Source organism: Melospiza melodia, chromosome 1, assembly GCF_035770615.1.
Source record: "Melospiza melodia melodia isolate bMelMel2 chromosome 1, bMelMel2.pri, whole genome shotgun sequence".
Taxonomy (NCBI): domain Eukaryota; kingdom Metazoa; phylum Chordata; class Aves; order Passeriformes; family Passerellidae; genus Melospiza; species Melospiza melodia.
Window position 1 is genome coordinate 134,023,615 of NC_086194.1, and position 27,822 is coordinate 134,051,436.

The 27,822-nt window shown below is 39.1% G+C and overlaps 1 long non-coding RNA gene across 1 annotated transcript; it reads right to left on the reverse strand.

Annotated features, from left to right (window-relative positions):
* Positions 1–29: 29 nt before the first annotated feature.
* LOC134430275 (uncharacterized) lies at positions 30–27,822 on the reverse strand. The gene is made up of 3 exons (XR_010030788.1): positions 27,726–27,822; positions 26,567–26,676; positions 30–2,978 (listed from the first exon to the last, which is right to left on the reverse strand). It is a non-coding gene; the product is annotated as an uncharacterized LOC134430275 (long non-coding RNA).

Genomic DNA, 27,822 nt, shown 5'->3' on the forward strand with positions numbered 1-27,822 from the left:
TCTTTAAATTACCGTTTTTCCACAGCAAATTAAAGGAAAAAGAAAATAGTTTTGGTTGCATCTGCAGCTGTCTGTGAAGAATGACAGCAGAATAAACAACAGCACTACAAGAGTATCAGAAATGTTTGGCCAAAAAGAATTCATCACAGGAAACATCAGATCACTGGTTAAAGAGGTCAATGACAGTCAATTGCTGTTGAAACACATGGCTACCTCCTGATTTCACAGCAGAGCAGTACCTACCTTCTGCTTTTAAATAAGTTTTGAAAGGGCTATACAGTGATGATAGGCCTGCTCCCACAACAGTGCCTACATGTAGTTTATATATTCTGTAATCTGTGCAAACTTTGTAAACATAACTTGGCTAATGTTTCTCTGTATCAGTGGTGATTAGGCATCATTAGGTGTTGCAGCCCTCCAAGCTAACACACCTAGCACAGCTCTAGAGAATAGTGCTGCTCATGTCCAGACCTTTCCTTCAAAAAAGAAACCTTTAGCTCCATGACCTTATCAGTCCCCAAGCTTCAGAAGAGAATGCACCGCACCAACACCCCCTTTAAAGGTCCCTGTCAGCCTGGGGAGAAGAAACCTGACAAAATTGGTACCTGAATATCAATCCTGGACTAAAGCAGAGAAAGGGACATCTATGCCCACACATAGCTTCGATTCCTCTTAAAATATGTGTGCCACATTCAGGGCTTTATAAATCAGTAGCTCTGGCTGTACATGTCAAAATTTCATGTCAAGCAGAGTTCTGATTCCAAATGCTCAGTTGCTTTTCTTCTCTCAGCTGAAAGAGCAAATTGGTATGATGGTGCCATAAGCATGCTGACTTCCTTGGTAGAGAGTGGCATCTCTCACTCAGCATAACTCTATGTAATTTATATATACAAACATCTCAAATGACCTTCTCTTATAATAAAACTCTGCAGTTCCTGATTTGGACTGGATTTGGTTTATTTCAGTACCCCTCAAGTTTTATCCTTTTTGGTGTAGAAATTGGATTTAATCTGAACAAATGCCCTTTTAGTTGCAAAATTGATCAAGCAGTAATCCATGCACCCAACAAAGTTGTTCAGGCAGGATAATTCTCTTTAATATTTCACCGCTCTGATTTAAGAAGCCTCAACAACACAATTTCCACCATATGCAGATCTTTTGAAATTAAACATATTTATTTTTCTTTTAGTGGTAAACAGTCTACCACGCTTCTTTACACCCACATATAATAGTGAAACCAAGGGGTTTGAGTCTGGAGCTGGTCTGTGGCTTTCCTTGGTGCCCAGAGAAATTTCCTTCCACAGACTCGAGACATCCCAAGGGCCAAATTTATGAGCACAGCATCTCTGGCCTAATTCCTATTCACTGGAAATGTTGCTTCCCTGGAGCCAAAATATCAATTAACTGCTCTTTGCCCAGGCACCCCATGTTGCTAAGACTCAGGAGAAAATGTCTGTAAAGAGAGGAGACATTCTTTCTGAAGCAGGCATTTCATATCTCCAGTTGTACATCTGTGCTGCCATTACAAGCATCTGAGACTCAGGTAAAGCTAAAAACATGCTGTAGCCTGAATTAAAATAATCATCAAACACTGTTCCAGATAATGCAGTGCATAAGCAGCCAAACTACAGATGGCATTTGCATTTTTACCTTCAGAAGAATCAATCCAATTTTAACTGAAATAAACCTAATATCATAAAGTTTTAGAATAATGAAATTATAGAATTTGCAGAGTTGGAAGGGACCCCTCAGGATCATTGAGCCCACCTTCTGATCTAGCTGAACATGTAATAATGCAGATGGTTTGTACTTGCAAGTTAGTCCTTTCTTCCTTCCTGTTTCCTAAAAGCATTCTTTTTAAACTGTCAAATGTACCACATTTGCAGATCTGTTAAGTAGAAAAAACACCTGAGAGTGTTTTACTGTTCCTTTAGACCAGCAGAAATCTGTCTAGTTTTTCTCTGCATTTGTATGATTTGTCATAATCAAATATCACAGGATTACAAAGGGTTAATAATATCACCATCCATAGTTAAACTGCTGCCCAATGTCACACTGAGATTTTTTGACATTATGTTTTTCAAGATTTGTGTTTCATGTGGAACTTTCCAACCTCCCTTCCACTCCCATTTGCATTTTTTCAATTTAAATGCCATTTAGAGTGTTTTGTCTCCAGCTCTAATCTGTCTAGGTAGCACTGAGTTATTCTCCTAATTTAAATGTTTTTTGCATATTGTCATTCCTGTGGACATTATTTTGCTACCAGAGTAGCAAAATATTTCCCAAAGATCTGTATGTTCCAGCTCTGACTTAAGTTCATATAGATATATAAATATAGATAAAAATAAAAAATAAAAATAAAAAAGGAAGCTTGGCTGGCTTCTTCCTGCACCTTTTTTAAGTTAGCAGACTCCACAGTCTAGGACTGTCATTCTGTCATCTTCCACAAACCTTGAATGTAAAGTACACCCCATAACACATCTAATGCATCAGTTCAGATAGCAAAGGGGTTTTAAATTAACCAGCTGTGTTTAGAGCCTATGGAACTGTCACATAAACTACAGGTGCCACTGCAGCTGTGTCACCTCAGCTCAGTTACATAAAGCAGGTGCTAAGACCTTGTGTCAATGTGAGTTTATTTTTACTTTCTGCTGCGTCTTTCTGCCTTCTCCTCAGAAACTAGATAAAGTTAATGCTTTTAATTGACCACAAAACCAGATTTTCCCCATGTCCTGCACAGGGGCTTGTAGCAGGGTCCAACACGTCCACAGCCGGTAAGACAGGCTGCAGGCAATGACAGTGCCAATCCAGGCTCCTGAATCCACAGTGAGTCCATCTGCTCTGGGCCAAGCAGAGCTTTGTGCAGCATCAGCCCTCGACACCTTCAGGAGCTCCAGTTCTCAAACAACACCCCCCTGAACAGGCTGATCACAGGGTATTGGGGTACCTTTTTGGGCTGGGACTATTCAAACGGGCTTCTGGAAGAGAAAGAAAGTTGGGTTAATTCATTTATACACGTCTCCATTATTGTAGCTCTGTCAATGTAAATTAAACGTTCCCATTCTGATAGGCACAGTGTGTCACTTAGAATTCATTATGAATATTTGATAACATGCAGTTTATTTATGGCAAGTTGATTGTGTATTTCTCACCCACAGATACAACTTCAAGCAGTTATGTAACCAAGATATACTCACACATATCTGTATATAAATACACAGTTATGTTCAGCCCATGTTCTTAGGCCACAGAGCCAAATTTAAGTAACAGTAAAGTTCCTTGAGTAATAAGGAGGACACATAGACAGGGTTCTTGAAAACAAAATGTTTCAAAATTTTTCACCCACCTTTTTTGTAAAACCTGCATTTCTGGAGAAGTTCAGAGGTGCCTTTAACTAATAGGTGAAGAGCCTCTAAACCAAAAGTGCAGTAGAAAGGTTCAACAAAAAAAGATTCTTTCTGAAAAGCCAAAAGCTATGTTCTGACTTTAATAGTCCTTGAGAGAACTTGATATCCATAAACTGGAGTAGGGCTAACATAAATACCAAGATGAAGTTTCCCTTATCACACAGCAGTTTCAGCCGAAGGACTTTTCTTTTTTAACCCAGCACTTGAGTGAATAAAGCAGAAGTTAAAACGGATAGTCTTCCAAACATTAAATATATTGGTCTGCAAATTCCCAGGAGAAAGGTTCCTCTTGCTAAAATGGATTTTATCTGTTTCTAAGGTTTTCCTTCTAAAATTCCACATCCACTCACACAGAACAGATTTAATTATAATCCATTGCTTTCACCTTTATTATTAGCGAACACCACATTCAATTTGAGACATAGGTCTATCACTTCTGCAGAACTATTTCTGCTTCTCTCTAGTAAGAAGAGTGCTGAAAGGGAGGAAATAATGTAATTAAGATCATTCTCCTCACTCGTAAGACCATGCACACCATTCAAACCAAATTTATATTAATATCACTGAGATATTAACTTGTGACTTTTTAGGACAGTTTGAGAGCCAGTGTGAATTGAAGTTGCTCGTTTGAAGGAAAGTGAAGCTTTAGCATAGGTAGCTCCTTAGAAATGACAGTGATTTATTCTTTCTGAGAATCTAAGCTGAAATCTGGGCAAATCAATGTTACTGTAAAAACATCAGTTTGTATAGAACCTGCTCAATAAATAAAATGTCTTTGCTTTAGGACAAACAGTTTTCCAAGTGCTTTTTTACATAAATAAGAAATACCTCTTCTGCGCTGAAAAAAGAATCAAATTCTCAATATCAGATGATCCACAGAGTTTACTGCAGTCTTCTCCCCATACAATGGACTTGTTGCTCAGCCTCCACTTGGATTGGGAGTGTCCTCCTGTCCTTGCCCAGCTCCAAGCCATTCTGCATTGTGGTGGCTTTCTCTAAGGAGCGCTGGGGCAGCACTGAAGAAGTACAAGGATCACATTTGCCACGTGGTGGGGCCCAGCTCTTGGCCCTGCTGGGCATCAGCTGCCCTGGTCAAACACAAAAGTCAGGTGTGCCACTAGAGATATCAGTGAACTTGTCCTCTTTTACTGTTAATAAAGAACACTCCCTTTTAAGCTGTGGGAAAGCACAAAATGCCACCCAAATTTCCTTTTGTAATTGCATTATTCATCCCACATGCATGATTTTCAGTCTTCTGCTTATGAAGGGACAGACTGCACAGAAGAGTTCAGAGGTGACAATGGGGAGGTCTTTTTCCACACAAAAGTTCTGTGACCTGATGTGAAAATGGCACATGCAGCCATCCAAACATCAAGTGCAGTCACCAACCTGCCTGTAGGAGCACAGCCACCACCTTTCCTGCCACCATCAGCTCCATGGGGCAGCACCTGGGAAATCCTGCTTGGGAGGTGGCTGCAGAATGTATCCATGCCAGTGATGGTGGATGACTTACTCAGGACAACTTCACTTTCCAGGGTCAGTGTCTGCTTCTTCTCTCCCTTGGGCATGAAGGAACCTTCCCAGCCTTGATCCACCATGACTTGGGCTTCTCTGGATGATCACTGATCTGGCACTTGGTTGGCTATTTCCTCAACCCTCTTGTCATGATTTTATCTAGTTATCACTGGTCTCCAGCAGACCTCATATCCATCTAGTGTTAGTTTGAAAAAGGGTAATTTAAGGTTAACAGCTCCCTTTTTAGTTGTACTGGTTCCTTACAGCTCCCCAGTTGGCCTTGTAGCTGTCTGGCAGGCCCTGGGTTTCAAGGGAAGGCTGAGTGGTCTTCTCCACACAGGTCAGCTTCTTAAACAGCAATCCTCTTGTGGAAGAAGCTCAATATTTGCATTTTCTTCCATATTTTAGCATAAATCTGTTCCTTCCCACCTCCTTCCTTCCTTCCTTCCCATCTGTTCCTTGGACAAGACTACACAAAAGCCACATAAAACTGAAAGTGGCACTGAGAGAGATTGAAGAGAATATTTATTTGAAGGCCTACCCCTGCCCCCCCCCCCACCCAGGGATGAGCAATTTATAGATTTTAGAAAATTAATATAATCGCTAAAAAGCACCAATTAGGAGGACAAGTGGTGCTGCAATTCCCCCCCAGGTCAGCCCCTTCTCTGGAGCCCCCCATTCAGCACTAGCTGTGCTTTGTCCATGAGAATGTATCTCCAAGAGCTGTTCCCAGCCTTGGTTCCCAGGAAAAACCAAGATAGCACAGAGCCTTGTACCCCCCAGGGCTTGGAGCTCTGGAATTTGTTTTGTATTTCTGCCTAGGGAAAGGCCATGGAAAAGTACTAGGAAAAAGAGTCACTAATACAATAGGCTACAAAGGTACAAATATATGTCCGAAGAATACAGAGAACTTATAAAAGAAAAAAAAAAATAGCAAAACCCAAACCAGCATCATAACCATGGATTAATTCCCAGTCTGACCAGCTGCCCATGCACCTTTCTGACTTCAGAATAATAACAGAAAACAATAATACATTCCATGATCAGATGTAACTGGGAGAAAAAAATGCGTAAAGAATCAGTGCCCAGTGTCTGGCCGTTCTATTATTCTATCTCAGTAAGAACTGGAAACTTCTGAGAGAGAAATTGCAAGTCATAAAAGAAGGAATTGTGTAGCATGATTATGTGAACAGGGACTGTCATTTTCCCCAAACAGAGTTTTTCTCTAATAGGATCAAATATAGTGAATCAATACTTCAGCCCAGATGGGGTTCATGGTTTCCAGAGAAACCTTTCTGGAGGAAGGTTCACATTTCCTATAAATACAACTGATAGTTCTAGATACTATAGCTAAAGAGAACTATAGCTCTGTTCAATTTCATTTTAATTTTGTTACCATTTGGTTTGGGAGGTGGGGAAGGGGAAGAAGAAGGAGAAGAGGAAGGGGAAAGAAATGTTTTCTGTCCTGACACATTACAGCACAGACCATGTGGGGCTGGAAAATGCTGCTTCTTCCCTAGAAATATTGTATCTGTGTGTACAATAAACCCAGGAGGCTAGTGAGCAGTAAACAAAATTATGTTTGTTACTAGGTTGTGTTCTTGCTTTTATCGAGTCTCGTGTTTCTTTGCCAGAAAGAATATCATTAGTTTTCCTGCTTTACCTTCCAAATTAATTAAAGCTGTAGGAACTGGGGAAGCTATTCCTCAATTACACTTTCATGCATTTAAACAGAAAAACATAGGTATACAGAGACACACAGAGTGTGAGATAATTTTGATATAAGTAATATGTGTAAAAAATATATTAATAGTTAATAGTTTATTATATATTTAGGAGGTTTATAGATAAATATATATGTACTACTACGAACTTTTTTTTCTGTAGAAAGATGCATGGAATCAGCATTTAAAATTGTTGCATATCTCACAGTTTCACTGTAATCCAGTGACTTTTTACTGAATTCCCTTTTTTCCCAGTTCACCTCACTCTTTCATCTCCCTTCACTTCCAGTGCTATGAGTAAGTAAAACTACAGCAACTTCCCATGTAAATTTTTTCCAGAGGTCTCCAGTACAGTAACACAGTTCAAGTGCTCATTATTTAATATTATGAGTATACAAGTCCCCTCTAGGTTTTGTTACATGGAACTGGTGAAGATTTCCTGGCCAAAGAAAGAAAAAATTCCTTAGAAACTGCCATTTTAGGGACTCCTCAATACAAACAGTTAATTCAAAGAGTTTATTTCATCAAGTAGTTTTCTTTTAAACTGTTGCGTGTTATCTGTTCTTCTCCCCCTTATCCACCTGCTCTTTGCTGACCACTCACATTCATCTTTGCAAACAGGGTTTTTTACACAGGAATTTTTTAATTTCAGCCTCTCTGTAAATAGGCTCTCTGAAATTTATTCTCAGCACGTCACTCACATACAGTTTTAAAGCTATGAAATACATATATTTGAAAAAATAGCAGTGAACTTTTTCAATCTGTTTAGTTCATTTTATTAACTGTGGGAAGCAGCAGTGTGGCAGCCTCTGGCAAATAAAGAGGAGCAGATGTTGCACTGAGGAAGGGAGATTATTTTCCTTTTTATATTCAGCATCTGCTTTACTCTCCTTTGACCTGTTGAAAGATTAAGCCTCAGCGAGACTGTTTGCACTTAGATCTTCCTGAAGCCTCCTCTTACCAGGAAGGATTCTATGCTTATTAAGAGGGATTTGATGACCTACCTATTCAATATCAAAAAAAGATAATGGACAATTCTGCTGCCTCTTTGTTTCAAAAATAGCATGTTCCCTTCCTGTCACCTGGTCACTGCTTTTTGTAGAAAAAGCACTGCACTGAGCATTAAGACATTTTCCCTTTGTACAGCTTTTGCTTGTAAACTTGGGTCAATAATTAAAACAGTCATAAATATACAAGATGAAGTATGAAGACTACATTATGTGTCTGTTACCACTGTGCAGTCAAAGTTTCTCATCATGAAAATGCTAATATTTGAGTACTAATGGCAGACAAGTGACCTCCTGTGAACTCTTCTGGTTGCATGCATCAGTTTTGTCCAGACTGTGCTTCGAATGCAAATGCTGGGAGAAGTAATTATTGATGGATGCAGCTTTTAATGATTGAAATAGAGACATACAGAAGACTTAGGTAAACCCTTGGCCCAGAAAGCATATTAATGACATATTAAACATAATCAATCAAATATTTTTTAAATGCATCTTATTTATTTTTCCAGTATATGGAATATTTCTTTCCAATAAATAGATAAAAAGACAGAATGTAAAACCAGTTATTGGTCTCTCTGGGTCTGGATTGAAGGCACTTGAGACAGTAGTTCATGTTTAGACTCAGATGTTTATTATTTCTTATCAGTAAAACAGTCTCACTACTGTGAGTCCGGCAGCTTTTCATTAGAAGGCACAAAATGGCTCACAATCTTTGTTACAAGGTCTTTTAAGACTAAACTATCCAATTAAGAACTGACACCTAGATTATTTTCCCTTTTAATCCAATAACTGATCCCTGGAAGCCCCCGGATCTTTTCTGCCCAATGCAGACTTTTCTGCCCAATTACAAAACATCACACAAAACCATAAAGAAGAAAGAAGAAAAAGGTAAAGAAGAACAACCTGCCTCTACCCTAAAACCTCCATCTTGCTTCATATTTATTTCTATATTCTAGAATCCCAAACTCTAAGTTTTCTACCCTGTGATATTACACACTTCTAACCAACTACACACCCATAATTCCAGTACTATCAATCAATTTTGGAAGCCTTCTTGACAGCCTGAAGTCAAATGCAGTGTTTTCTTGTGGGTCTATACCTTTAAACATAGAAAGTTCAAAATTCTCAGCATCCAGGGTTCCCAACACTATTCTTTACAGCTGCTTCTCTGATGCTATGAACAGATAAACTGACTGTTTTAGTCCGACAATTTCACACCCTATGTCACACATTTCATCAGTTAAAAAGTATGGACTCTTTGGTACCATTTAAATGACTAGGTTACTGGTGTGAAAGAAGGAACTGAAGGGGAAACCATCCCCTCCAGTGCTGAATATCATCTATTTCCACCAAGCTGTATCAACTTTACTGGGGTAACAGTCTAGATCCGTGTAAGCATGAATGTTCATGGAAGCCTGCTACAAATCCTACATTACGGTAGGAATTTTACATTTTAATTTGAAGAAATTGATCATCTATTCCTTTTCTGTCCCATAAGAAAACATAAACTTTATATATTTTGTAAAAACAATGACAACAAAGCAAAGAAAAACTGGAAAGACAGACTCCATCCTGCAGAACCTTGAATCCCATTAGAAAGATTTGGGGTTTTTTTATGATGAAAGGAAAATTCATTGTTATGCTCTCATAGACCTCATTCATTGTTTCTGTGGTGAGTAACTCTTGAACTAATAGGGTCCTATCTGTTTAAGGAGAGCCTGAGCAGGCAGATCAGTAAAGACAGACCAGAGGAAGAGCAACCAGCAAAACATCTCTCTCAGGATCATCTCTGCACTACTCTCTTATTTTAGATACCTTTTGCTGATCCTTTCTAATTTTCTGATAAACATCAGAAAATATGTCTTTTCAAACCTATTTCTGCAATTCCACACCTGCCAGTTAGATGAGGTCCTTGGCAGAGGAGACAATAGGGCGTGGCACAGCACTACCCAGATCCAGGCTGGCAGCTCCTCTTCACAGCCATTCAGCACCACCCTGAACAGCTCTGGGCATCAGAACAGGACTCAAGGCAGCCACATGATGCAGCAATTGCTGGTAGGAATTCTCATTTTAATTACCATCCTAGTGGCCTTCCAGAATTCACTTCTCTTACACTTGTTTGGAACAGGAGTCCTCGTACAATCACTGTGTGATAGTGATGATTATGAAAATTATAATTATTATAATAATGATTATTATAATAATAACAATTTCATCTGGTCATTGCAAGGACTGCGTGTTCTTGTATGGCTGGAACACATTACAAATCCCAAAGATAGAGGCTTTCCCAACAGACTACTCTGTATTTAAAAAGTGTTTAAGTAGCATATGCTACCCTAAGGTCTTAACACAGAAAAGCTGTTATAAGAAGCAAGATGTTTGTGCTGTGGATATCTGAAATTAAATTAGATATTGCTTTCATAGTCACACATGTATGGATGTACTTCATGTCTTTGCATTTTTTCAAGAGGACAACTATAACTTTTCCCCAAAAATATCACATTATTTCCTTAAGCTTTAGTGATTCAGCAATTATGACCTCCTAAAATAACAGACAGAGGTGTATTGAGTACCTTACAATGTCAAAATAGTATCTAAGTTTCAAGTGTTCAATAATTATGCCCCCCTAAAACAACAGAATTTCCACTTAGAGACCAAGAGAGGCTGAGCATGTAGCTTTCATTAGGGCTCAATTTCAATGATGAAAAATTGTGTTACAACAAATTATACAACAAATTATCTGAGTGTGCACCTGAACTCTGAGAGAATTCACACTTTGAGGGACTTTGGTCTCTTTTGAAAATGGGGAAAACTGCCTTGTGCATCATTAGTGATTATCAGAAAAATTAGATCAGAGCAACCAACTCACTACAAATTATTGCACCCTTGCTAACTGCAAAATATCTTTCTCCAGTAAACAAGAGCTGTGAGAAAAAAAAACATGCCTGGTTGTGAAGATTTGCTGCCTTGACATAACACTGTTGGAGGGGTATCATCATAGATTTTAAAAATATACTTCAATTATTTTTTACCTAGGACTGAAGACAGATTTGAGAAATGTATCCTGAAATTTAAGGCCTCACAGAAATGTTTTTAAATATATGACAACAAAGACATATTGATGGCAAAAGAATTTTTGGAACAATTCTTGATACATAGATGATAGGAGCAAGCTAAAGATTCTGAATACAAAGACTTCAGTAGCTGGTCAAAATTAATTACTCCTGCTTCAACATCACCTCAGCTGAATCTGGAGGACAGGAAGTGTATTCACAAGTGGATTCAGTATCTGGTGTGCCTCTTGCCAATGAATCTCTATTATACAGAGAAAATGTGGTTTTCTAAATAGGGGAGGAAATATTGTTAAACATTTGTTTCTCCCTGGATTAATTATTTATACTGTGCCACCTCACCCAGAAATTTAACAGATGCATTATAGACTTTATGAGGATTGTACTGGTATGTCATGCACAAAAGAGGGAGAAAAGATTACTGCTAATCTTAGAAACAGCTGTCAGAACTGCAATTATAAACCCCTTGAAATATCACTCAATAAAAACTGTATGAAGAATTTTGCATTTTGCTATTTCTAATAGCACTTTTAGAGCCACTACCAAGCAGTTTGCTCATGGTGTGTGCTGCAACCCTTAGAAATAACTTGCTTGGGATTTTAGATCACACCAAGATCTCCCAATGCAGCAGTTATCCTTATCATATACAAGAGAAAATTAATTTGAATCGTGTCAATGATAAAATCCCTCAGGATGCAACCACTGTCCATATAGACAAAAAGCAGGAAAGCAAAGCCAAATGTTGCATAACCCATAGTGGCCAGTGGGAATGATCCAATTACAATGCAGATTCAGCAACTCACATTTATTGGTCATATTCCATAACAGGTACGTTCATAGAAAAGATATTCAACCCCTACCAATGTCTGTAGGATGAAAGCAATAACCATGTTTGGATACTTTCCAGTATTAGTCTTAGGCACTTTGAATGTCTTTGAGAATTTAGTCATCTCCAGTATAATTTTTGGGGAAAGTCTCTTTTCAAGCTTGATGGCTGTTTAACATAAATAAAATAAGAGAGATTTTAGAGATACATATGTGTGCGTATGTGTACACTCAAATTTATATATCTATAATTGGGAGTCACTCTGGCAATAAGGAAAATAACATCTAAATAAAAAACTGGAACTCCAAGAAAGTTCTCTCAGCCCTCCTTTGTTTAAGATGAGAGGGATTGGGAATGGAGATATGGCCAGATAAGCCCCAGCAATCTGTGAGCTCAGCTCCTTAATTGGATCCTCTTCAGTCCTGTGGAGCTGCAGCACGGGGAGCAGAGTGACAGCTGCAGGATGGTTCCCTGTCTGTCAAATTCAAGCTGGTGTTAATAATCCAGGTGTGGAACATGGCAAAAGCCTGAGTGGTACAAGACCCACCCCTCTCCCACACCTATTTATGGGTCTGGGAGGCACAATAGTCTCTCACAGAGCTGACAAAACTGGGGTAGCAACCTTGCTGTGAGATTAGAAGTTTGAAACAAAGATGCAAAATAAGCAATAATTTTGAGTACCTTAGTGAAATTTCTGCTTGCTTTGATTGCTTCCTGGAGGACAAGGAGGCTGTTCCCCAGGGTGGAGTTTGGTTGTAGGAGAAGTATCCAGGACGACAAACTCCAAATTCCTTCAGAAAAATACAATCTGCTGTAGGAGCCCTTCACACACCAAACCCCTAGGTGAAGCCACCAATCTTTTGTCCATGACGGTTGAACATAACCCCAAGAAAAGGGATAAAAACCAAAACTCTGTGTGTGTAAAATAAATAAATTCTTGGGTTACTTTTACATAGATGTCATTCTTCTTTGCCAGCAGTCAGGATTTTGAGCAGGACAGCACCAAAATGTGAGACATGCCGCTCTAATACAGCCTTCAAAGCACTATGACAGGCAATTCCCAGGCCGAGTTCCTCCTGCTTGAATGCTAAGCAGAGAAATGGTGGGAATGGTCTGCTGGTGGTAACCTTTCCACTGGAAAACATAAAGCAGGATGTCTTCCAGATTGAGGTTGTAGAGAGAAGCAGGATTTGAAATACCTCTCTCCACCCAAAAGCCACTAGTTAGTTGCTGGTCACAAGCTTTGCAATTCCTGTCCATGTAAAATTCCTTCTCTCAACTGGATTCCTGCTCAGTACCAGACAATTCTGGGCTTTTAAGAACTTCCTTTATTAGTGTGGTATAATGTAATTTTCCTTCATTAACTTCACTTAACTCTCTTGTAATCTTAAGATGAAGGCCTCATCATTTTTTCATCAAGCTAACAGTAAAGTAACTTCTTTATTCATTTGATCCTTATTAAAATTTACAAGGGCATTATTTGTACAGGAAAAATCACCCTGTGTTTGTACAAAGACAATACAGAAAATTTGACAGAAAGATAGCAGAAAGCATGAATAAATTAACTCTTCATCAAGATTCAATTATTTTTATGTCTTTGAAATAAAAATGAAAAATGTTAATAACACCATATTTATAATAAGGTTCATTAGATTCTTGGTAAATCACATCCGTTTATCTTAAGCCTTTAATCAGAGCCCTACCCTGCCTACTAGCCAAAATTATTGCACATGTCAGAGCCATCTTCTGACTGCTGTCCATCTCATCACTGCAAATCATTGCCAAATTCCAGTAACTCATAAGCCAGTAAAATTGTCAAGAAAAAAATAAAAACCAGTGCAATGCATGAAATCTCTTGCTATAGAAATATATGTAAAGGAGGACAGATTCTACTGCTGAGATTCAAGGCCATGCCAAAGTTTAGGATCCAAAAAACAAGTCTAGATAAAATCCTATCAACCACCTTCAGGGTATTCAAAGGGAGTTCAGTACCTAAAACACAGATTAACATATATCAATGCCATTATTTATGGAAAACCAGATATAAAAGATGGGACAGGGACAGTAAAGAGTGGAGATCAAAACCCTGCTCTGATTCTTCATTGCTTGTTGCGTTGTTCAAGACAGAGTTTGTCAGATCCAGCTCCGTGCTAAATTAGTTTGTATTGGTTTTTTTACATTAAAATGACATTATAATACAGGAAAACTAAGTCCTAGAAAAATTCCCTTTGTGGTACAAATCTAATTTTGTACCCCGCTTCTGTACCAAGCCAGCAGCTTGAGGTGTACTGAGACATTATCCCTGTCTATTGCACAGACACCACAATGTTATCCTGCAGTTGTAGGTATTTTGACCCAATTTAAAATTAGCACTGGGAAAGAATTCTGGTGCATAACAGAATTAACCTGGCTGATAAAACAAGAGGAAATCAATAACCCATCTTTAATTTCAGATTTTTTTGATCTAAAAATCAAGCTAAGTTCAGCTGATTGAACAAATTCACAAAATTCAAGATACTCTAATTCAGCCTGATGATTTTACACACATTTTGTTTGAAGAGGGCCCAAGCCACCAGAGAATGTGGCCCTGTACCACACTATAGCAGTATAAGAGGGAGGGAAGGCATACATACACAGGTAAATCCTTTGCTGTTTGTTTAAATTCAAGAACATTTTCTTGGAATAAGCTTCGTATCACCCAAAGAGCAGAGATTTATTCTATTAGAAAACCACTTACCAATGACAAACTACTTACCCCTGGACCACATTGATGGTTCCCTGGTGCAAACAGCCCTGCTCTCAGGCAAGCTTTACCTTGGATGCTCTAGAGCTACTGAAAGCAACAACATCCACTCAGCACAGCGGCCAGGGACAGAGCCTGCAGTCCTTCACAGCCTGCAGGTCTCCTCCTTTGGTACCCAAAAAGTACCTAGGTGTTTTTGGATACCTGCCTGCAACATCAGGCAGCTCATTTAAGGTAGCCTTTTAGGTTAATGCAAGAAAACAGATGAACTTGACAGTGTGCTGCCAACAGATTGATTTTCTCTGCTACTCGTAATTGGAGGAAGGGGAAAACTCTCATGTCATCCTAACTTCCAAAATCTTTCTGGAAGAAGGTCAAAGATTATTCTGCCTCCCATCCCTGGAGGTGTTCAAGGCCAGGCTGGATGGACCTCTGAGCAACAGGACTGGTGTGGTGAGAGGTGCTCTTGCCCATGTCAGGGTGTTTAGGAACAAATTATCATTATCTTTAAGGTCCCTGCCAACTCAAATTATTCTGTGATTCTAATATGGAATCTTGGTCAACTAGGCTACATTTGTCACATAAACACATCAAGTCTGATACCTTTTTTCAAAACTTGTTTCAACCTTTTGAATTAAAACAGTTATCCTGGAGGAATTTAAACACTGATTTTGGCCTGGATTCATTCACGTTCCTTGTTTTTTTTTCTACCAGCAAGAAAAGGCCAATTTGGAAAGAAAGTATAATTGAGCCAGTCTGAATTCCTCAACAAGGATGTGTGTTCTCCATCAGTTGTATGGAGAACACAAAATTAAATTAACATTTGCTTTTGCTTTGGGTTGATTTGTCTTTAGTTAAAGTGCCCCAGGTTTCCCTGGAGTTTTGAAAAAAAGCTTTTCCCCACAAAATAAGTGCTAGGAAAAGAGGATTTTTGTCTATTTTATTTCCATTGTCATGTAAGGAACAGTAGGAGAAAATGCACATCTTTCTTGTTTTCAGACAACTTGAACTATAAACAAGGTTTTCCAGAATGCCAAGCACCTGCACAGCTACAGCTGTGGTATACCCAAGCCAGGAATCATTTTCTGTGCATGTGATTCTCATCCTGATGGTGAAGAGGAATGGAAACCAAATCCTTCAGTGGATACACTTCAGTATCCAGTTTTTCTCAGCTGAGGATATCAGATGAAGAAGAAATTTTGTCAGCCTGCCCCTACTTGAAAGCCCTGGAAAATGTCAGAGTAGTCCCTGTGTCATCCCCATCACATTTTGACACTTACCTGAGGGCCAGAGTTATTTGATAGAACAGAGGGGGAGCTATCTTTAATTTTCATTCAAACTCCCCAAGCTAACCTTGGGGGAGTTTGAATGAAAATTAAAGATAATAAAAGCAACAGTAAGAATAACTCCACACAAAGTAATTCAGACAAAAATATTCTAGTTTCCAGATCCAATAATTCGACATCAAAAATGCCAAAACTGAGATGATCTACATAGTCTCCAGACAGGTCTTCTGGGTACCATAATTATGTGTTTGAGTAAAATGATAGAGTTCTCCTGAGGATGCCTGCTTTATTTGGTGAACAGGATGACAAAATCATTTTGAGTGCAGGAAATGTGCTACAGGAGTTTGGCTGACTGAAACTGAGCTGCAGATATATTTTCACACAGGTAATATTTTTACCACAATGCCTGTTGTGCAAAGTTTGTGTAGGAAAGATTTTATTCATCTTTAAAATAAACAAAGTCAGACACAAGTGCTCTAACTAAACAGTCTAATTTAACTTTCAGACAGAGAGATAAATTTCTTCTGAAACAATCTATTGAAGACCAGACAAACCAAACCCACAACTCTGCAGTTGTTTGTAAGTTCCTATAAACGTTTCTAGAAAAAGGAATAGCAATAACAACTTGGAAGACAGCACTATCATTTTTCTTGCCAGAAGTTCTGCTCACTTGATTTAAGTTTAAAGAAAATTGGTCCTTCAATATCCCTGTACACCTGCATGCAATGATACCAATCAAAGTTCAGAACCATATCTAGGTCACTGTTATTCTTAAAAGTGATAGGAAAACTTTTACTAGAATATGAAGAATAAGACCTAATCAAAACAGTAAAAAACAATCCAGTTTAAGAAATATTTTAAGAGCAATTTGTATTTTGAAATCTGAAGGACTGATATTCTTTTATAAAAAAGTTGGACATTTAGACAGAGTGGTGCACTTTGCACATCAACAGCCAATGCTTTATCTGCAGAAACAGGAAAACACATTAGTAAAAGCAATTTTTCAACTAGCTAAAAGCACTATTTGCATAAACTGCTCCTGTCACATTCTAAAGGCAATGAACAGAAACTTGACAGAATTTCTGTGAGTTGTCCCCTGCTGCACAGGAGCTTAAGTGTAACTTATGACTTGGCTGTTGCATTAATTCAACCCAAGACCCTTTTGACCACAAAGTGCAGGTAATATAGTGAAATGAAAAGCAAAAGGAAAGGGAAAAGCATGATTAACAGGAACACCAAAAACACAGGGATATCCATTCATATTGCCTCCTTGCATGAAGATTCTTTACAGAATGCCATTGTCTCATTTTTGATACTTCAGTTTTTCAATTTTTTAATAAACAATATATTTCCCTTGCTATTAAATCAAACTTCTGATTATGTAGGTGTATTTTATATTCCCTTTAATTATAATTGCATGATATTTCTTTTACCCTTCTCTTTGAGCACTCAGTAATTAAGAACTGCCTTGGATAATTAAAACAATTATTCTGTGTTCTGAGACACACTGCAACCTCTCATTACTGTCTGAGGCATATCTTTTAAAATGTGCTTATGTAAACAGCAAAGTTTTCTAAGGACACAGTTTTAGTGATATGTGTTCTATGAAGTTCTGCCTGTATGTCATAAGAGAGAGGTAGAGTCTCAGCACTAAAAAAGCTTGCAGCTTTTCAAAGAACCACAGAATTGTCTGTGTTGGAAGGAGACTTAATGATCCTCTAGTTCCACCCCACTTGCCATGGGCTGGGACGTCTTCCACTAGACCCAATTGCTCAAAGCCCCATCCAACCTGGCCTTGAACGTTTGCAGGAATGGGGAAATGCCCACTTTCACTGGGCAATCTGTTTCAGTGTCTTACCACACTCAGTGTTTCATTTCTTATCCAAACCCACCCTCTTTCTGTAAGTAGCCATTCTCCCTTTTATTTCAAGTATGCCATTCTGTCTATCCCAAGCTTCCAAAAGTGTAACGGTGTTCAATTCTGGCTTCATGAAAATCATATTCTTTACATGGTTTTTCTGTCACCTTCCTTCAAATAAAGAAAAATAATAAACCAGTTTTAAAAAATTGCACCTGACAGTCCTAACTAGCATGCTTTACAGCCATGGCATTCAAGACAAACTGAAAGGAAAAAGGAAGCAGAAATAAAAGATTACTTTTGCACCATCCAGAAAGATGTTTCAACACTTTGAGGCATACACTGGCTGCTCTCAGTTCAGAGAAAAGCCCCACAGTATACAGTGACTGCTCAGTATTAGGGGAGGCTTCAATGCTTCCTATCTGAGCCGCATTCCTGCTGCACTCCCCTCCAGCCTTTCTTCCATGTGAGTGCAGTCACAGGCATGATTTGTCCCCAGTGGGAAAAGCTTCTCCCCTGCCACTGCCCCTCAGTGTGTGCAAGTAACCAGCATCTCCCCAGCACCAGCCTGACAATTGTTTACCACTGGGGAGAGAAGAAAATAGATTAGGCAAACATCTGAGACACTTGAATGTGAAACTGTTGGCTGAGGAAATAAGTAAAGAGAATTTTGCCAAAATGGAGACAGCTTCATTCCAAGGAACTGAATGATTTGGGGCAGTTCTGTGGGATCTAGGAGTCTTATTTCTGAGCTTGCAACTGGCACAAAACCAGCATAAATGCACCTGCAGCAAGCCCTGAGCTCTGCAAAGTGCGCAGGCTGCTGGCACGTGTCACTTTGAGACTGCAGGGATGGACAGGCCACCTGCCTGGGGCTATTCTGCTCCTGCAGTGCCACAGCTGCCTTCTCAGGTTGATGCACTCAGTTCCTCTGAGGCTGTGAAAGCTGGTGTTGTCATGGAGCCAGAATTATCTCTCTAAATGTAATTATCATGATTTATCCCCAGCTGGCAGCTAAATACCGTGCAGCCGCTCGTTCACTCTCCACCCCAGCCCTGGTAGGATGGGGAGGAGAACTGGAAAGAGACAGAAACCATGGGCCAATATAGGAGCGGTTTAGTGAAGGAGAAGACAGAGATGTAGATGGAGAAGGAGGAGGATAATGAAAAGGAGGGCTATAAAGAGAGAGAGAAGGTTAAAACCTAAGACAGACAAGTGATCCAAAATACAATCACTCAGCACCCTGACCAGGGATTGTCCTCTCCTGGTCAACTCCCCCCAGTTTATACACTGAGCATGACCTCTGGTATGGAATAACCATCTGGCCAGTTCAGGCTATCTGTCCAAGCCTTTGTCTCTCCTGGATTCCTGTGCACCTGCTCACCAGCAGAGTGTGGAAAACTGGAAAGTTCTTGACTTGGGGTAAGCCCTGCTTAGCAACAATTAAACTATCAGTGTTATCAGCATATTCTCTTACAAAATCCAAAACACAGCACTGTATCAGCTGCTAGGAAGAAAACTAATTCTATCCCAGCTGAAACCAGGATATTAATATAGCTAAACTCTACAGAAACTCTCAACTGAAACTCAGTATGACTTAGGAGAATATTGTTAAAATGAGATTTTGTTTAGAGTGTGACTAATGGAACAGGTGAGAAGGGGAAACACTACACTGCTGTATGAGAACAGACCCACAGCAGACATCCAGGCAGGAAATCAAAAGTGACTCAGAGTCACTTACCTGTATTAGGAAGTGCTAAAAACATCACCCCAGATCAGAGCAGGTTGGGTCCATGTACTGCCTTTGAGAGCAAACAGGCATCATCAGCCCAAGTGGACAGCTCTGAAGCAGGATCTAATCAGCATGGCCTCCATCAGCACAGTGAGTTGAGAACAAAATAGCCAGGTCAGAATAATACCCACACCCAGCCTTCTCTTCTGCCCCAAAAGCCCAAGACACTGGCTGCCAATACAGCAAATGCTCCAACTCACTGTTTTGTTATTCTGGGGTAAGTAAATTTTCTTCTGAATCTGTGATTTCGAGGGTTGAACTTTAGAGGCATTTAGAGGTAAGTGTAATAAATTCTTTTCTGTTCTACAGGACACAAGCCCTTTGAAATACATTTTCTGACAAAACTGAAAAAAAAAAGTTCAAAAGACCTTGAGAAGTTGTTTCCTCTAAAAATTAAAACCTTAGTAACCCTTTGTTAACATTAAACAGCCAGTCATGTCAGGATCAATGGTGTACTGATGAAACTTTAGGACTGACTGTCTCAGTGTGTTTGAACACTTTTTTGGAGCAAGGAAGAAATGCTTTATGAATTACTTTTTTAGACTTTGTTATAAAAGACTGGAGAGCTGCCTTTACAGCCTGTCAAGGCAGAGACACAACAGGGATTTTAATGCAAGCTTTCAAAGCCCCTTCACAATTTTGAGATGAAAGATCATTTCCATCTTTTATTCCAGATTCATTTTAGAGGAATGAGTTGGGGGTTTTGTTGCTGTCATAAGGACAGAGGATGTGAGAGGGAAAAAACAGAACTTCATCAATCAGTCGCCTTGTTGTCCTGCATGGCTCAGACTTTTAAAAGAAGCTGCCTTCTGCTTTTTGGCTCTTGTAAAGGAGTTTGTGGCTGTACCAAAAACCTGGACTATGCTTTTATGTTAAGATGATCACAGTGCAGTTCAGGGAAGCTCAGTTTGCTACAAGATTGCAATGACTTTCTTTTGAAGACACAAAATTGAAGTCAGACGCTCATCAGGAGATCTGAGTGCAACTGGCTTTTCAGGCACTGTCCCACATCTCTGTTTTTCAGCAGCAATAAAATAGCTGCAAAAGAAAGGGACTGTAAGGATGCTAATGATGGCCAAGATAGAAGAGCTTCAGGCAATACACAGCACCACAATATCCATTTGGATAAGATACAGCAGTCACAAGGTAAGGCAGAACTACTTCTGACAACCAACAGACAGAAAGTTCAAAGTCTCACCTACTTGGAGTTAAACATGGGCATTTCTCACCCTCAAAAGATAATTTAAAAATCCAATAAGATGAAAGGATAGAAGAGTTCCCACAGCAGGCCCAGGAGAGAGGAATTTCTGGGTATTTTCAGTGCTATGTCAGAGTTTTGGGAAGAAGAGAAGAGTGGGAAGGAGTACAGTTTGCAGGCACAGACTGAGGTACCCAGTACAGAAAACACTTTTCAGAAACAGCTGAAATACTTTAAAAATTTAACACCCATGCAGAAGCAGCTCCTTTTTATTTCCATTCCCAGTTCTCATCAGTGAGATGAGCCCAGACGTCCTAAAGATGCTCAGCCCAGCCATATCTGTGGCAGGGAATGAGGGCTTGCCTACCCAGGAAAGCCATTGTCACAGGGGAAGACAAACCCCTCAGGCAGGAAAAGTGCCTTAAGCAATCAGTACCAAGCCCCTCTGCCCATGCTCCCTCAGCTCTTTGAAACACTGATAGCTCCTTTGTTGGATTTCATTGAAGAAGGTCAACTTTTCAAAGGTTATTGACAAGAACTACTGCAGGCCATTGCCATGCAGTCACATCCTTCCATAGCAGCCAGACAATGACTTGCAGAAGGAAATCCTGCAGTCGTACATGACCTAGCACATCTGGCAAAGTTTCTGCTTTCCAGCTCTCATCAAGAAGGACATAGAAAAGGAGTGCCCAAAACCACTGCTTTTCAGTTTTCTGAAAGCTGAAGAGCCACCTGATTTTCCTGAGAGATAACCCAGATGCTGTCCCATATTCTGATGCTGTAATGAAGAGAAAGAAAACAAGGATGAATTTTGAATTTTCATTAGGATTAACCTTATATAATTATTTTCTCTGCTTAACTTATTCAGGCATACCTACATGAGACTCTTCAGCTTTTTAGGTTGGGGTTGTTTTTTTTAAGTTTTGCAGTCTTTTCAGAGAAATTTTTGAAGTTGTCTGGACTGGAAATACCCTCAGGCTATAAGAATATCACTATTCTAAAATTCACTCTGGCTACAAGAGCCTGAGCAGAAAACCATGCTTAAATGACAACCCCTGATGCAATTGAGACTGAAATAGATGGGAAGTATTTTGGCAGAAGATTGCTGACCCTTGTTCTTAAGCCTGAAAAGCTTAACAGACTACCTGCCACAGAAAAACACCCGGAACACTCTTGAAAAATGAGAATTCTCCCAGCATGCTTTTAATGCTCACTAGTAGGTCCACAAGCTGCTTAAGGGTAATTCGTCAAACAAGAGAATGCTTTAAGCAAGAAACAGCGTGGCAGAAATAGATGAAAATTGAAACGGAACAAACTGAGGATGCATGGAAGACTTATCCATTGAAATGAAGAAATTAGATTTCTTCTTCTGTCAAAAAACCTTTATTGTTTGTTATTACTATGGAAATTTATCTGTATTTTAGCTTTGCAAAAGATAAATTGTTCTAGGCTCATTTATTTTCTGGTTTCAAACTTAAAGGCAACTGAAAAGTTTATTTTCAATACCATAGTGACTGCTTTCCTTATGTAGTAAAATTAATGTTTGGTCAACTTTCTGAAGGAAGAATAAACTGAAAAATGGAGGATGATGTCAATGATGGTCTAAGAAAGCATTTTTCATTTCAGAGTAAAGAAAACTTAGAGGTTTCAAGCAACTGAGCTATGAGTGATAGGAGTGGGATCAAGTCATATTAGTACCAATATTATATTTGTTTTTCAGAAACAAGTATACCCTGAGAGCTTCTTAGGAATCCTGGATCACTCACATTTTTGAGTTTTCCTTGGCCATGACACACTTTTTAAGCGCAATCCCTTCAGGAAAGGTTTTAACAGTGCAGAATAGCAGCTCACATACAACGTTGAATATTTCACCAAGTTCAGGATGTCTCCTAATGCAATTTCATACTCTGAGACAAATATTCTGACTCTCTGGAATGTCTGCTTGGTGAAGAATTCAGTACCACAGAAGTTGAACTCAAGAACCAGCACACACAGCAAAGCCAGTAAAACAAAGCACTTCACATAAGGTCAAAAAAAAGGTTTTATCCCACCAAAAATAGAAAATTCTGGGGAAAGGGATGAGGGTGACCAATAGAGAGCAAGCAATCAAGTTTTCCACAATGCCCTCTTGATACCATCAAAGCCTGATTGGCAGGCGGCTTACTTCTCAGGCTGGAAAAGTTAGAGAATGTTCAAAAAGAAAAACACCTGATGTCGGCATGGTGTCAAGTGGCAACCACAAGGCAGCTGCTCTGAGGCAGAATCCTAGCTGTAAACAGGCTTGGAAAATAGAGCAAGGCAAATACCTACCATTTGCACCATTAGAATTGCAGGCTAAATGTGCATGTTCTTTGTGAAGCCATGCAAAATGTCTCTGCAATTCTTTTCTCCCCACACAGCTAATCCATTTAGTGCCCAGCAAGCCCCAAAAGTTGCAATAACATTAACTTGGTGCCCTTGCTCTCAGCCAGTAGAACAGAAAGCATTCTAGTAGTATTAGATGATAAAACAGAAGGAAGACTTAAACAATAAGGTTGTGCAACTCTTCCCCAGAGGCTTTTGCAGCAGGCTGCAGTTTACTGCAAACTCAATAGAAAATAACCTGAAAAGTTGCACATGGCTCTTCTGCTTGAAATGGCTGCCCAGAGCAAACCCCAGGCCAAAGAAAATCACAGCTAAAAACCTTAAGCATTGATAAAACAATCCCATTTCAAATAACAATATTTATGGTGTATTTAAAAGCATTATAAATACATGAGACATGTGGCACAGCATTTTTACGCAGATGATTTTGTATTACATTTCTCTACCTTAAGTATTCCCATGTGACAAAAAACATTGTGAATCAGTAAATTTTAGGCATAGCTTTCAATATATTTTATGAATCTATAAAATGCCTAAGATATTTTAAAGTATATTTCCCTTACTGCTCTGAAACAGCAACCATTTAAAAAGTTGCAACCTTTTCCCACATCACACCTTAAAGTGTGTAACAGATACTTGCATTTTTCCACTGGTGCCTGCATGATTCAGAGGACACCTTTAAAAACCTATTTAGGATGTAGAAGTCATGAACAAGAAGAAGAAAAAGGAGGAAAGAAGTATTGCAAATAGCCTCTGTACTTCCTGTAACCCTCTTCTGATTTGGTCTTTTCATAGAGGGGAAAAAGAAAGGGTCATCAGCTACAAGAGAAAATCACTGATCACATCTAGATGCAGGTTCACTGTGACACTTCTCTTGAGCCTTCTAGAGTTTGTTGCCTCCTGACACTGAAATCAGAAGCCATTTACTCATGGATAATAAATTAATAGAAGGGGGGTTGAGTTGTTTTGGGGGGGTGGGTCTTTCCAAGTTTTCTGAAAGAACTATAGAATCTAAAAACTCAGCAATAATATAAAACTAAAGAGGTGATTTTTATGGCATTTATTCCAGGCCTGTCAAGTACTATCAAAATTTCTAGTGTTTTCACCAAAAGAATTCAGAAAAAGTGCAAGAGAAATTGCCCACTCCTCATGCAAGTTAAGCACAGAGCATCTGCAATAAAGGCCCCAAATATATCAACACACATAATTCCACATAGCAGCTTCCAATGAATGCAAGGAAATTAAGATACCAGAGAGAAGTCATTTCCAGTTAAATTTCTAACAAAATTAGTTTTTCAGGCAAAAAGGATGTTCAGTGCAGTGAAACTATCATATGGCATCACCTTCTTTAAGTAAAGAGAGGTTCTGAGCATTCCTCATTCTGCCTCTTGCATTAGAAGTCCCATTTTCTCTGTCCTTTTGGATCCTTTAGGGTTATGTTTTTAGAAATCCAAGTCCTTCACACACAGAAGCTGTAGCTCTTGTATAAGAACACCCAAAGGAGGTCCTGGAGTTCAGAGTGGAGCTGAACATTGTGGGTAAGTGACAGGATGGGAAGCACACTCCGAGCACAACCTCTGGCAAAGTCTTACAGCTACAAAACAAAGGAAATTGTCAAACCTACATTTTCCCTCAACTCTTTTGTCTAATATGAATGCAGCTTGCAATAGCCAGGGTGAAATTCAATAACCTCCTTAAAGATCTCATTCCACCGTATCATGAACCTGCTGGCATGAGTAAGAAACAGACTTATGTGCTTCCTAGATGCCAAGGGAACACAGGCACATAGGATTTTTCCAAGCTTAGGAAGCACAACTTTACAAAACCTGGGTACTAAAACATCTGCAGTGAACACCAAGGAAGGTTTTCTTGAAACAGAAAATTGGCTGATTCATATCTAGCATAATGCAAAAATTCAAAACACTTTCACTTTATACTAGAAGATAAAGCTGACACTCCCATGAGGGAAAGGTGCTATCAGTATAGAAAATCCAGCTGCTAATCTTGATTAAGAGGAAAATAAAAATATGTATGTATATATATATATATATTTGCCTCATGGCCTCCATTCTGCACCAGCAGACCTTAGTCTATGCCTGCAGCTGGCAGAATGGATGTCATCAATCTCTTTGGTAAAAAAAAGCTGATGTGAAGAAATCATCCCATATGATTGATGGCACTTCCTCCAGTGGTGGCACCATTTTCCAGCAGGCTTTTTGCAGGCCATTCACAACAAAATGCACATCTGGTTATATTTGTTCATCTCCAGGCTCATGCTCTTCAGTTTTTTCCCCTTTGGTCTCTTCTTTGAGCTCCAACATGATGCTATTTGCAAGCCTTGAATTCAATGGGTTGGTGTCACCACTTTTGGCAAGATATTTGCTGAGATCACATAATCTCTTCCTACTTGAGCAGGCTATTTACCCATAGTTTTAATCACATTTGTTTCTTCTTCCCATTTCCTCATTTTGTTCAGGGACTGAAATACAGTGATTGAGTAATCTCAAACTCAAGCTTACATTTCCCTCAATGATTCTTCTCTAATAATATAGTTCAGAAACCATACGTTTGGTTTCCTGTGTTCCCTCCTATAAAGATAAACTTATCTGCATTATCATCCAAGTTATTTTTATTGAAGTTTATAATTTGCAGTAAGGGATTCAAAAGCTTCTGTGTCTGTTACTATCAGAATTTCTAGCTCCTGAATTCTACCACAATAAAAGCACACATCTTTATGACAAAACTTTATCTCTTGAACTTATCGTCATTTATATCATAAATACCCTAAAATTTATTTAGTAGTACACAAGAAAGATCTCAGATGTTATATAGCAAAGCCAGACTCAAACACTCCAGTATTGCCAGTTGCCAATCACTTTTGAGGCTATACCTTTCCACTCTTCCCCACCCTTGAATTTCTATCCAGCAGTTTACACCTATTTACAACTCTGTGGAAAAAGGTTTTCTGAGCAATCTTCCGAAGAGTGGTTGACAAGCTGTGAAAATAAAATATTTGCAAGCCAGCTTTCCAGATAGACATCCAAAATGACAGCCAGACATTGGGCAGAACCACCTTGATGGCAGGGAGAAACAAGCCCTAATGGGAATGGCTGCATGGCTTCAGAGAGCTGGGCAGATCTCACATCACTTAATTTTGATGAACTAACCCTTCAGCAGAACAGTAAAATTAATTGTATTTCTAATTCCTCTCAGAACACTAACAAAAAAATTATAAACACAACTGAAATATTAACTACTGTCAAATTTCCTGAGGAGCCATTAATTTATATGCAAGAGATGTTCACAAGCGTAACTCCCTGTGGTCATTAGCATTGCTGAACTCTGAATGCTTCACTTGGTATGAAAAATATTTAGAAGCTTTTTATGCTTATTAACAAAAAGAAAGGTCTGAAAAGCCATTGAGTTTAACTCCCTTTAACTTAGAACCCCACAATGTAATTTAGAATTACATTTTTAATTCCACTTCGTTGTCTATAAAAGTATTATCTTTGCAACATTTCATGGAAGTGGTTAATAGCTCAGAACATATGGAGCTATTATTGGAATATTCAAATACTGTATTGCCATAATATTAATTCTTCTCATTTTAATCTTAAAGTTATTAAAGACAAACATATTTCATATGAATAGCACCTTGCTTTTCTAAATTAGAGCACTTCTTCCCACATTGCCATGAAATATTTCAAGGATGAAAACCACACGCTCAAAAGCCCGAAGGACTCACCTTGGAAGAGGCAGATTTGTGGTCACATACCTGTTGCAGTGTGTCAGGCTGTTGCAGAAGAGACTGAGAGGCCCACTGCAATATATTCAGGAGTTTTGTTGTTGGTATGTTTCCACAGGAGGCAGATCTGAAATCAGGTCCTTGCCCAAAATCAAGACAAAGAGAGAAAGGTTTTTGTTGCCATCTTATTGCAGGGGCTCCATATTGTTGACTCCTTACCACAAAAGTTTCATACCTTCTTGCTGTTTCTTGTGAACTGCTCCACAGAGCACTACCACTTTCTTCTTCACAAAGGAGGCAACAGACTCCAGCTCCCTTCTCAACCAACCTACCCGCTCTTTTATAGCACTCTTCCTCTCACTGGTTACAGTTGTGGCCTGTTAAAGTCAGGCCTGCTCCTAATCTTTGACAATTGGCCCAGCTGCAACTCCTTAGGGGTAAGATTACTTTCTACACTATCTTTATTTTCTTATATCCTATTCCCCTACAGGTTGTCCTTCTGTCTAAAGAAGCAGCTTTTCCACTGGTTTGGAGATCTATCAGTGCAAGCAGTCTTGCAGTCCCAGAAGTACATTCTGGGATGACATTTTGTAAGTGGAAAAGTAATGGATTCTTTGCTTCTTTTCTGTCAAGGTTGGGATTAAATCACAAGATGGTATTTCTTGTTTGGACTCAGATGTTTATTAGTTCTTATCTATATTACAGTGTCACAAGCTGTGAGTTCTACAGTAGTTTAACAAGGTAAAAATGGAGATGTGTCTCTCTTTACAAGATCTTTTAAGGATAAACTCTCCAATTGAGGAATGACACCTAAATTATTTTTACTTTTAACTCAATAACCAACCACCCATGCCTGCAATGCAGACATTTTAATCCAATTACACAATACAACCCAAATGCATGAAGAGGAAGGTGAAAAAGAAGGTAAAGAAGAAGAACCAGCCTCCACCCTAAAACCTCCATCTTGCTTTATAAATATTATTATATTCTAAAACCTTAAACTCTAAGTTTTCCCAAGTAATTTCTGCAGATGGTAAAACAACAAGTAGGGTCCAAGTCTGGGAAAACAGAAATCTGAGCTGGTTATCAGGGAGCTGATCAAAATTGTGTTCCTGTCCCTTGAACAAGATCCTGAGAAAGTCCCCATGATAAAGCATTACCCAGGGCTGTGAGAAATCATTTTACATACCTGATTTAAAGGAAGGCCTTTAACAGATATCCACATCCCATGCAAGCTCCGGGTTATCAGCTCCACCATTTTTCTAGGAGGGAGAAGCAGTCATTCC